The sequence below is a fragment of the Nasonia vitripennis genome, chromosome 3 (genome assembly GCF_009193385.2).
Source record: "Nasonia vitripennis strain AsymCx chromosome 3, Nvit_psr_1.1, whole genome shotgun sequence".
NCBI classification, from domain to species: domain Eukaryota; kingdom Metazoa; phylum Arthropoda; class Insecta; order Hymenoptera; family Pteromalidae; genus Nasonia; species Nasonia vitripennis.
The window spans coordinates 17,290,866-17,303,746 of NC_045759.1; the positions used below are offsets into that span (position 1 = coordinate 17,290,866).

A 12,881-nucleotide genomic window follows, 5' to 3' on the forward strand; every position below is an offset into this window, starting at 1 on the left:
TGGCCGATCCGATCAGATAGCATTGTATCGGCGAGAAGATTGTAGTGATTACCCGCTGTGCGCAGGCTCATTCGCCCTCTCTTTTCTCCCTCTCCCTCTCTCGCTCTCTCGGCCGACCGCGAATTAGAATTTTGAACGCGAGCGGCGATACGGACCTCGGGGGCTTTTATTTCGCTCTCGCATGTGTGTGCCGAGACAATCGCGAGAAATAACACGTTCGAGGTATGTTTAATTTATTAGAGGAAACGCGTCCGCCGATTTCTGCCGATTCCATTGTGCGCCGAGGATGATCTCTTCTCGGAAACGGCCTTTGCATTTTATTAGCAGTCGATGCGCGCGAGCGATTTTAAATTGATTTCGCGCTCGGATCGTTGAGATGCCGATCTTCACCGTGTGCGTCTGTTATTGTTTATTATTGTTCGCGAATTTCAGCGCGTCGAAGCGAGCGGAAAAGGAAAACACAATGGACACATTCATTTCTCGCACCTTGGCGAATCTTAACGAGGATGTAATAGTATTGACCGATTTCCGAAAATCATTCAGCACGACCACAAAGCTCGCCGAGTTTCCACCCACCAATTCCGCAGAATGAGCCCGAAAAGCGGCCGATTTTGCGGTCCCCAGAGTGACGGATACATTCCGGTCGAAGCAGTTCCTATTTACAAGTACAGTAAAACGTTGCGCGCTAAAAGGAGCAGCAGCTCGTTAGCGCATCTCGGCAAAGACGCCTACCGAAGGTCCGGTGGGTGGGACACGAGACGGATTCTCGAACAAAAAGCGCGTCGAGTGACAGGAAGGAGGAGCTCTGCTCTCAGTTTCGGAAAAATAGAAGATGCACGCGCCTAAGGTGCGAGATGTATCCGATTGCCGGGTTACGTTATATTATAGCGACGCGCGCTTCCGGCTCCGAGATGCTGCATCGTTTCTTTTGTTCGAAGCGAAAGTATAACGCTTGTCGCTTAATAATTTCAGCATCGACTTCTCGTATCGCTTAACCGTCGCGGCACACGGCCTATACTGCATATTATAATATCGGACCGACGTTAAACGGGATATTATTGTTGTGCAGAGTCCGGGCATTATTCAGCGAGTCTCGACTCATTGTGAGAGCGATTTCGGTGCAACTACTCGCCACTGTGTACAAGCGGCACGCGTACACGCGCGCAGCTGTGCGGATTCACGCCCCCCGACACACCCCCGAGAGAAGAGAGAGAGAGAGAGAGAGAGAGAGAGAGTGGCTATAGTACGTAAACTGGCACGCGCGCTTTCGAGCTTTTTTCTCTTCTTCATTGTCGCGCGTGCGGCAGACTTTTATATTATATTCCCTTTCGACGAATTTCCTCGGGCCTCGACGCTAACTGCTCTCTCTCTCTCTCTCTCTCTCTCTCTCTCTCTCTCTCTCTCTCTCTCTCTCTCTCTCTCTCTCTCTCTCTTTCGCGCTCTTGCTTTATTGGGGGCTGTAAATTAAGCCGGCGGCTGCTGCTGCTGCGTTCCAGCTCGTACATAATGGCCCGGTAAAATTGTTACGAGTTTCCGAGCTTTGTATTCGGCTCTTTTCGGCCTGATGAGAGAAAATAGCTTTATGCGTGATTTGGTTGTGGGAAAAGCGTAGAATAGATCAATTCTAAAAAAATCAGCTATTCCACCCCTAAAACGCTGAGATAAAAAGTAAGTGCCCCCTAAACTTAAATACCACTCGAGCAAAGTACTCATTTCGCCTCGCTAACTTGCAAATATCCGCCAAGCCGCGCCAGTGCTAAACCATACTTATCTGAAATTCTCAGCCGTTAAGCGCGCGTATGGCTCGAAGGACGCGTGCGCGCCATTTTGTTGCGAAGAAGAAGGAAAAAAAATCGAAGAAAAGAACGAGTTATTCGGCGCGGTTAATCAAGGGGGGAGAGGCCGAAAAAAGCTGGTAGCTTATGGTTGGCAACGACGTGTGCCCCAACCCCGATACATACTTATATCGTCGAAGGACGGCAGATTACAATGGTCGAGCTACCCCCTTGCGAGAGCTGCAGCAGCAGCAGTATAGCAACACAAAAGAAGTGGAGCAAGAGCTGAGGACGGGGGTAAATTGGCGGAAGGATGAACTAGATTTTCGAAGCCTTGATCGAGAGCCCAGTAAGTTCGTGTAATTTCGTGTACGAAAACGAAAACATACAATTTTTTCAAAGTCCTCGCATCCCTCTCACTATATAATCAGCCCCGTGCTAGCGCGAGGAAGCCACCGGCGCTCGATTCCTCTCGCAAACGCGCGGAAGAAAGACGAGCGAGCTACTCCTCGATACATCGCCCGGGGGGCGTCAGCCGCAATCTCGCATGGAGATCCGGGCTAAACGATAGGCGCTCGTCCGGAGAGCCGCGAAACTGTCCGCAGCGCCGCCTCCCGCGCGCCCGTTTCTTCCTCCTCTCGTCCTATAAGAAAGAAAGCACTCCTCGTCGTAGTCGTCGAAGCTGCCGCGGCTGCCTATAAGGACGGGAGCTGCCGTGTTATTACGCTGTTTTCCATATCGCGCGCGCGGATAGAAGAGCATAAGGACGTATAATATCAGCCTTGAAGCGTATGCAAAATTCGCGCATTCTTTGGCGGCCGGGCCGCGGCAAGCGTATTTTTACGTCCCAATTTCGGGGATGCGCAAACGTTGCCCCCGAGCGATGTTTGCGCGGCACTCTTTTTTCTGTATAACTATGCGGGTAATGCGACTTTTACGGCCAGTGTATTTTAGAGCGTAGGAGGAGAGGTGGATGTAATTAGAGTCGAATTATAGCGTCGCTCACGCGATAAGTCTATTTGGCTGTGCGCTCTGATACCGAGTATATGGATGCGGTATAATTGCCCAAAAAAATCTCAGGTCTAGCACAGTCCTGATGAAGGATGTGCGCGAGAGATAGCATCGCACGAGGAATTACTATTATGCGGTGGCTTGCGAAAATGCATTTTATAGCTTTTCAGATCTTTGTCCAACTAATGTGGGAGAGCGGAAAATCGACTGTCGACATATCTTTTATTTTGAGTTAGCCGATCGTGCAAGCTCTCGTCTATCGAAAGCCCTAAGCAGAAAACGATTACCTCCTGCATCCAGCAGCAGCAAAACAAAGAATAAGCTCGAACACACACACACACACACCCGCGCGCGCGCGTGCGCGCGCAAACACAGATCCAGAGGAAGTGCAGCAATAGTTCGCCGACGATTTCTCCGTATATTTGCGGAATATAAAACGAGAGCCGGTGCAGAGCGGTATAAAATCGCAGAGAGGGGGAGGGGGGCGATATGATCATCCGCGGAGTCGGAATAAAACTATAAACCGGAGGAAACAATTACCCGCGAGTGCAGCGCGCGGCGGAAGATACGGCCTAATGATAAGTGCTCTCTCCTATACTCGCCAGCCAGAAGCAGCGAGTTTCTCTCCGTGGGCTGCGATGTCGGTTGGCTTCGCAGATGCGGCTCTTTTTATTTCTCGCGAGAGAGAGAGAGAGAGAGAGAGAGAGAGAGAGAGAGAGCAAATTGCAGCGCGGCGCTTCGTACGAAATGTTCGATTTTATCCTGAAATCGGTAATCGCGCGCAGCGCGATCGGCATCGCGGAGTTTATGGCTGTTCGAAAAAACTGATGCGATGCGATGAGGGGTTTCGCTCGCGCGACTGTTTTAATGTATTCGTGTTTGTTTATGCAAGCCATGCTCGGCAATAAAATCGGCCGATTTATATTCATAAATCGAGTATAGAATGTCTCGTAACCGTTAGCAAACTTCAAACGGTAAATCGTATAGCGCCTGAAATTGGCAAAAGCTCGCGCGAAAAAAAAGTGCAACCGCGGCGGCGCTCCCCTCCGTGCGCGTGTTGAGGCTCGTTAAAAGTGATTCGAAGCGTCGCGATCGGCAGGAGATAACATTGACTCGAACCGCTCGCGCGCACACACATTCTCTCTCTCTCTCTCTCTCTCTCTCTCTCTCTCTCTCTCTCTCTCTAATGCAGCTCGAAAGCACAGAAGGAGAACTCGCCATCTCCCTCTCGTACACCGCCACTGCTCCTCCATAAAGTTAACGATAGGCTGGGCAAAAGCGGGCCCACCCTTGCCGCACGACGTTAAAGCCGCGCGCTTTCAGAGAGCCGCTTTTTCTATCTCTCTTTCCTCGGCTCTGTATATACAGGTATAGCGTATCGTGCTCTTTTTCGAGCTTCGCCGACGAAATCTGCATAAAAGTGTACCCGGCAGTATTTATATATAAGAGCAGGGCCTCGCTTTTGTTTTGCCCGCGGACGAACGTACCTGGGCTTTTTCGTGCGGAGCGAGCCCTCCGGCGGAATGTCGCGGAATTTGCATGAACAATTTTTTCGGCTGCGCGTGCTTATATAGTGTGTAGGCAAAGGGGTTAATTTTCGACGTGGTTTTGCGAGGTGAGCTTCGTTTTTAGAAATCGGTTGCGGGATTACATGGTTTCGCGGCTCGACTCTGCAAAATTCGATAGTTTAATTCGGTGAAATTCCTCGCGCTCGGAAGTATCATAATGTTTGAAGGCTAGCAGAACGAAAATATCCAGCTACGCGTGAAACACGGTGTTTCCGTCGAATACGCGACCCTCTTATATTTTAATTACAAGCGTCTCCACTGGGCGAAAAGCCATAAAAATCGTCTACCGATATACTTTCGTCTTTGGCCTCCCCAAGGCGCCTGTGCGTCGCGACAAAGAATCCGCATAGCTCCCGCGCGTACGCATCGCTATCTGCGCGACTACTAGAGAAGCCCTCGACGAGCATTAAAGGGGTGGATGCTATACTCAGCCGCTCGAAAACGCTACTTACGTATTAGCCAGTCATTTTCTTCGTCTCTCGGCTATACTCTTTCTAGTCTTCCGAAGCGGCGAAAGTTGCGGCCGTTCCGACGGATTTTACTGCTCGTTAATTAAAACGCTCGCGGCTGCGAAGCGCGCTCAATTCGCACGTTAACATGCGCATCGGGCGAGAGAGAGAAAGAGGCTTGGCGCAGGGACATTTACGAGCTCTCTCTCTCTCTCCGCGCTTGAAAATTAAAAGCTTTTTCTGGGAAACGTGTTTGCTCTGCGCGCGCGTGCAAGGGATCTATGGTTTTTTTTTGCGGTTGTCCGCGTTTGTTCCCTATAATCGTTCGAGAATTTTCGCTTCTTTGATCCTGATGATTGGTATACTTGTAGTAATGATGCTCTCGCTCATCGTTCTCGAATTACAGGAGCAGTCGTGACGGAATGCGATGTTGGCATTTGTAACGTTTTTTTTTCTTCAATTTTCGATTTTATTGCATGTGATGTAAATACTATTTTGTGCAAGTACAAATCACTATCTTGTTATACATAAAGCATCGTATCTTCGCATTATAGCTATTTGAATAATTAAAGCGCGTTCCCGATTCCGTTCTATTATTACCTTTTATCAGCTCCTATATACATTTCTCGTAAACACATTGATTATTCCCTTTCTATAGCTTCGATTCTAAGTTCCAACTATAATGCTTACTCCCCTAAGCTTCCGTACACTTACGGCATTACACTCAACTATTCAAAGCGATCTCTGAAAGAGAAAACTCAAATGCAAAAGTACACTAGAATTTTTCAAAGTACTCAGGTAAATAAAACAATAACAAGGCACAGATGAAATTACACTCTAGCACATCAATAATTCAATCAATCGGCTTTGCGTTATATACAGCTCCCTCGTATTTTTTGCAAAATTTTTATATGCACTCCTTCGCGTGCTTCCTCACAATTTCCTTCGACGCTCTTGTTTCCCTCCATCATCTCCTTTTTTAATCCCTTTTCCGTTCTTTACATACATATAGCGAATGTTTTCTCTCCTGCAGCACTTATAATGGGAGTACGAGGAGAATCGCGCCGAGCCCACGGAAGTCGCTACTTTATGCCGATTTTGCCGTTGAATAATGGATAAAAGCGAGCGTGTTTTCTTCCTCGGACCCTAGCATTTGTACGTATGTATGTATAGCTCGCTCTCTTATCGAGCGCAACGTTCAATCAAATCGCGATATTGGTTTTTTTTGTTGCCGAGGCAGCTTTTTTCCGAGATATTCGAGCGGCGAATTTATTTACTTTGTCGAAAGTTTTGGGAACCCCCGGTATATTTATACTAATCGCGGGCGGTTGTTGGCGGAGTTGTTTTCTATGGTTTTGGGGGACTCTATGGTGTTATTTATTTGTTCAAGCCAAAGTTTTTTTCACGTGCTCTTAATTGATTTGCATATGGTATTGGCATAAGAACATAACGAATTGCACTCACAACTCTGAGATAACCAGACTATTTCCACGACCCTTACAATTAACTGCTTATAAATCCTGAATCGCTCGCTTCTCAAGTAACAGCCCTTACGCAGGCACCAATCGGATTTTAAAATAACGCAGTTAAATATCATCCCGCGCAAGCGATTTTTCCGATACACATCTGCAGGCGAACCGCAACATCGTTATTTATTCACGCGCTTTTTCAGAAAAGGGGGAGCAATCGATGCGCAACCCTATAACGGCTCGCCTCGCTCGATCGGTTTGCACGATTCGAATCGAAAACGATTGGCGAGTATAGACTCGAGTGCATGTACGTATATAGGTATAAAAGGGGTGTGTGCGCGTCGACGCGGCGGCGCCCAAGATTGGTGGGACATTAGCGTAATGAGGGAGCGCGAGATCCGATGTGCAGTCCGCGCTGCGCGCGGGTAACGTGGTAGCGCGATATACATATATGCGCCGGGGCCGAGTATAAGCTCTCCGCTCGCTTTCTTTTGTTTTACGTTCCAGCGTGCACGCCTTGATTAGGGAGTGCGCGAGAAGGAGGCATTACATCGCCGTGTTCGACGCTTTTAATTTCAGGGACGTGCGCGGTGTGTCTGTGTGTGGAACGTGTGTGGACGGGAAGAGATCCACCGCCGTGTGTTCGAGGGCGAAGGTAAAGAGTTGAAAGGAGTATGAGGTGTATTATGGTGGTAGTGTTGAGGGAGTCAATTGTATGGAAGAAGTATTAATTGTGCTTGGGACCTTCATCGAGAGAGCGTTCATGAATTTTAACGATCCTTTAAGTACGCTTTATTGAGGCTTGAGCGCTAGTGCGGCTGCATACGCGCAGGGGCCCATGCGAGCGTGAGGACGTGAGAGTTGGATCTATAGTTTTCGTATTCTTAAACTTGTTCACGATGAACACGAACAAAAAATAATATTCTTTTATCTCTCGACGCATATATAGTTCTTTTATAATCGTAAACACAAACTCAGCTCACGGACGTATTGCACTCACGTCATTCGCATCATACCCGCGCAAGCAAAGCCGTACACTCTGCAATCATCGTATACGAATTTTATCGTCGAATTAATTCGCCTCGGATCATCATAAATCCGCAGTAAAAGGATAATGATATTCACTCGCGAGCAGCGACGGCTCCCAGAAAAATATACGCGACGTTAACGCTAATTGCCCGTGTCATTACTGTCAAAAACATAAAAACCTCCAGTCTCTCTCTCTCTATAATACTATAATTTTTCCTCTCTCTCAACACGACCTCACAAAACTCTTGCCGCTCTCAATCGCCCGTCGTTTTTTCCTCGCGCACATCGACGCGGCTCCGCAATGTACAGCATAAGAAAGCCAAAAACGAAGCGCAGGCGCAGAAAAATACGAGAGAGAGAAAAAGTCTTTAAAAGAGAGGGGTAGGAGCACTTATATGCAAATGAGCGTCGGCGCATAAAAAAGTGCAGCAACATTGCCCGCTCGTACTGACTCGAGCATCAAAAGCGTACGTATGCGTGCGCGCGCGCGCGTTTCAAAGTCCTCGATGATAATCGCGGCGCGGCGACGTTCGCGCGCGTGGGTTCGACGCTCGCATTACGCATACCGGTTCCGGATCCTTTCTCTCTCTCTCTCTCTCTCTCTCTCTCTCTCTCTCTCTCTCTCTCTCTCTCTCCCGAGTCAAGCTCCCTCGCATGACATTACGTATTCAGGCGCGGTGCTCGGCGCCATTTTGCCTCGACCATTTTTGCCGATCAAATCTTAATTGTTGGCTGCCGGCTGTCTATGGGGGCGTGGCCTGTACCGTATACCCGCTCTCTCTCTCTCTCTCTCTCTCTCTCTCTCTCTCTCTCTCTCTCTCTCTCTTTCAGCTTGGAAGCGACTATTTTGCATGCGCGCGTTCGCGAGGATATCGGCTTCTTTTTAACGCGACTCACGCCATCCTCGGCTTTTCCGCGGCGCTATGCACACCTCCTACCGCTATAACGCTATAAGTGCTCGAGCGGCGCGTTCTTATCGCGAGGCGCCTTCGGGGCTTTTTTCTCGCGGACCGCACACTCTCGGAGGCGGTTACTCCACTTCGCTGCGAAACCAAGCATTATAGGCGATGTGGTGTGTATATGGGCTAGAGCATAGAAGCGGCTTTTTTGGTGAGCTGCTGCTGGATATCTGTGAATTCATGGAAATTTTTCTAGCCGACGATGATAATTGCCGGCTTGAGGGTTGCGCGGGTATACGCCTCGGTTTTAGCTCGAGAGATGAGGGAGATTGCGCGTGTCGGGTATACGAGCTGCTGCGAGAGGTGTCGAAAAGTGCGGGATTTTCAAATTCACCGTCCGCGCGCGCTTTTACGACTTTATTGATATGTATTCTTGGAAGTGGGATGTGCTCGCGCGGACTGTGCTAAGTGGTAAGCGTGAAAAAAGTGATATGGATCGGGGGTAGATTTGGATTCGGATAGGGATATATATCTCTGCCGCTGCTGCTGCTGCTGTAGTGCTGTGTAACGCGAACGTGACGTTATAACAAGACTCGGTATTTCTGCTGACGTTGAATTCAATTATGTTTCAGATTCAGATACATACATAATATGGTGCGAACGGATTGCAACCGAAAAGTATAGCCAAAAGCCAGCCGAGAATCAAAGATATTACAAAGGCGCGCGCATAACCGAAATAAACGTTTCCGCTGAAAAAAGCCCTCCGAACGCTCAGCAATTGGGCTCACTCTCGCGGCCCCAACGCTCTCTCGAGTAAAAACAATATTGAACAACATTTTCAATAGACGAGCGCGCGCGAGAGAGAACGAGCGGGTATTATTTGCCCGAGCGATCGGAGATAAGCTAAAACACCTTTCAAAATTAACTCGCCGCACCGCTGCAACTAGAAAATCACCACTCATCAGTAGTTGGCTCTCTTTCGTCCGCAGCAGCGAAACCGACAAACGTGAAATTATCCTCGAAAGAGCCACTCACGTGTGTGCAGGGACGACGAGAGGAGAGAAAAGAAGGGAAGGAAATAGAGACGGAAAGCGCGAAAGACGCGAAAGAAGGAGGAGCTGCATCGACACGCCGGCGTCTATCGGTAGCTCTACACTATATATACTGCAGCGGCTCACTCTCTCGACTGGCCTAATGACACGTATTTACTCTCGAAGAGACTACTCGCGTGTATAAGAATCGCTGTGTATAACAATCGCTGTGTGTAATATGCCCTCGCGGCAACAAACGGATATAAGAGCTTGTGCACTGGGCTTACGCTTCGAGTCTGCTGCTACTGCTGCGCCTTTATACCTGTGTAATTGATGATATGCTTTGGTTTACTACTGTTGTTGTCGTGAGCCATGCGATTGTGTGTAATAACGCTTTGATTTGACGAGTGCGTAGAGGCTGCTATTTCGTATCGGAGAAAAACACGTCGCCAGGCAACGCAGTTATGACAGTATACACTGACTGCACCTTTGCGCACTTTTCATCAAGTTTTCATTTTCCGGAATAATTAATCCAGCCGCGTCTACTCGCGTGACTCGGAGCAGAGAAGTATAGTATACTATTTGGATAAGCCTAATTAATTTATTAATGCATCAGGCCATTCGAATCGGCAGGCATTTTCGCCGTTTTTCATATTGTCTGCCATAAATAATACACCCGACGCGCCGTGAATTATTACACGTACGCGCCGCTGGAGGATCGCGCAGATGCACTGCGTGTGCGGCGTAATTTATGTAGGAACTTAATGGACCCGGGAGCGTTTTTTTCTCTCCTACTATATGCGTGTATGGCTCGAAATGAACGAGTACTAATTAGCTTAAACTCGCGCGGGAAGCTTTGAATACATTCATGCTCGGCTGTGTGGAGAATATTATCCGGAGGATTAACATCTGCTTAGGAGCTTACAATGTTTTTTTTTTGTTTATTCATGGCTGCTTACTTATACATCGAGCTTGACGGCCATAGGTCTTATCAAATATTGCAATCCTTATAGAAAGATGTATTCGTATAACAGATTAAATTAGATTAAAATCGTTGTTTAAGTGAAAATACCAACGCGTATATCTCGCGGCGCAGCGTTCGCGTTCTACATGTAATAACGCCTCATTCCGCCGGGTATAAAAGCAAAAGAGTTAAAGAGCGACGCAACGAGGCTGCGGCGCATATCGGGCATTTTATGGGCGCGAAACGCAGCCGATGGACCATTACTAGTTTCCGACTTCGACCAGGAAGTTATTACGACATCGTTAAAGCCCGTCGCGCGCTCGCATATCCCTCTGGCTTCGCCGAGCTTCTCTTCTTTTTTTCCCCTTCGGCTTCTTATACGAAGCGCAACTCGATGGTATAGGCATCTTGAATATGCAACCGATCGCTCGCAATATTCATAGGGAGGAATGTTTTGACAATTAGCGAATTCCGAACTGATTTTTTTCTCTCTTCGATCTTTTACGGTTTTTCGAACGATCGCGCGTATTTATAGCGCAGCTCGAAGCTCGAGCTTCGCGTGTTATCCACCTGTTCGAAAAGGGGCTTTTTAATAAAATGAAGAATCACTTAACCGGCAATAAACGTCAGCCGCGCTCTCGGCCCCTGCCATACCTCATATTCGCCGCGTGCGAGGGACTAGATTATATTACACCCTACTACTCCTCTCTGCGAAACAAGGCAGATCGAACGTCACGACGAGCGGCCGATATAGCGTATGCAAAACTCTCGGAGAGCTCCATATCCGGACGTTCTTCCTCACGGCTGCCGGCTGACTCTTGAAAACGGCGCCGATAAGCTCGCCGACTACTGCCCATTACTCCATCAGGCGCGCAGTGTTCTCTCTCTCTCTCTCTCTCTCTCTCTCTCTCTCTCTCTCTCTCTCTCTCTCTCCTGCCGTAAAGTGTATTAACTTCTCTTTCCAGCCGAGCTGCACGGCCGAGTGTAAATTTACGCCGGTTATTAAAATCCTCGCGGCGGGGCATACACCTATATGATGAACGGCGCCTTCGGGTTATAATGAAAAGTGCGCTCTGAGAGAGGAAAAGTCGGCGCATGAAGCGCTTACGTATTTATCGCGCTTCGGTCAATGGGCCGCGGAGCAGCTCACGTGCGCTGCATATAGAAAATATTAACAGCAAGAGAGAGAGAGAGAGAGAGAGGGCCGTGATTACTATCATTTGCGCGGCCGAGTAGGCTATGAAGTTTTATTTACAGCCGGAGCGACTGGTTCTTTCTGCGGCGAAGGTTTTTTCGCCCGATGTGTATTTGCATCTCGGTATGAGATTTGTATGCGGATGTATTGTAACGGGGTTGACTTATCTAATATGGCGAGGAGAGAAGCTTCGATCGCTGTTTACATGCAAAATAAAAATGCCATAAGTATACACAGCCATCTCAACAACTCGTACACCGGCGTCAACGCGCTTACGCGCCGCCTTTCTTGTCCAATAAAAACATCATTAATAAGACACGAGTCAGGAAGCCGTGTTGGCATCCACAGCCGCTCGTATACGCAGACACAATATAATACAAGCCGTCGCAGCCCGCGCGAATGTATCCTTTTCATCTCCTCTGGGGTTTGTCTGCGTATAGAAGCGCGGAGCGAGCACGCGCGGAATAATAGACTCTTGATTATATGCATTACATTGGGGCATGACTGGTAGCGAGTAATGAAATAATTGAAATAATCACACGCTCGCGTGGACAGCGACTACTATACGCAGCCGCGTGCGGTATTAGTTGACCAAGCGTGTAATGCTTTTTCTTGCCTTTTTTCCATTATCCCATACACACCGCAAGGGCCATGAAACACGTAACGCAGTCTTACTGCATCGAGGCATTTCATTGCTACCGTTTTGTTACTAAAACGACTTCCAATAAACAAAGTGGCCAGTGCTTTTGTATGAGTTTTATGACTTGTATACGCGTAAATGGACTGCCCTTGAGAATTTAGAGAATGTTGAAGATATAAAATAAATAAAAATTGTAAAATTCAACGAAGCCGAGCACCTACCTCAATCAATCCCCGCATTTCCACGACCCACAGCGCTGTTTACTCTTTCCGCGCATCGCATGACTCACGAGTGGTACAGCCGATTTTTCACATCCCAGTTCAAGGCCTCGCATCATCATCACCGAGCGCGCGCGAGCGACGACGTTAACCCTTATGAGAAAATCCGCACTCGGAGAAATCCAGCTCGCATGAGTCATTCGCGCGCGCGCGCACGTGTAAAGGCCACCCGATCACGATCGACAATCCGACGCCTGTGTACAGCGCCGCCGCCGCCTCGGTGGCGCGACTCTTTGGATCCCGCCACACACGCATATCACTAGTCCTATGGGAACAAAGCTCCACAGGCGCCGCCCCGCGCGGGGGGATAATATTAAAATTGCTCGCTTGGAATGGAATGAAAGTAGGCGCTGGCGCCGAGGCTGCATATGCGCTTTTTCCCCGAGGCCCTGTGAATACGCGCTTTTCGATTCCTTTCTTACGGCTGTTTCCGGTGAGATGCTGCGAGCGATCGGCGGCGGCGGCGCCGATCTTCGTATAAGGAATGCGCGTATTAAGTGCCAATGGGAATTTCGTGTAACTAATAGGCCGGCATTGAGAGGAGCTTTTTTTTTTGTTTTGATATGCGCAGTG

At 48.5% G+C, this 12,881-nt stretch overlaps 1 protein-coding gene across 3 annotated transcripts in view; it reads right to left on the minus strand.

Moving 5' to 3' along the window:
• The window catches only part of LOC100122446 (phenoloxidase-activating factor 3), a 64,832-nt gene that overhangs the window by 42,817 nt on the left and 9,134 nt on the right, over positions 1 to 12,881 (minus strand). Inside the window, exon 1 of one of the 3 annotated variants that reach the window (XM_031927840.1) lies at positions 12,252 to 12,487. The exons of the other annotated variants lie outside the window; for them this stretch is intronic. The gene's annotated coding sequence lies outside the window, so the exon portion shown is untranslated. Of the gene's footprint in view, positions 1 to 12,251; positions 12,488 to 12,881 lie in introns of those variants that run through there. 3 annotated transcript variants of the gene reach the window in all.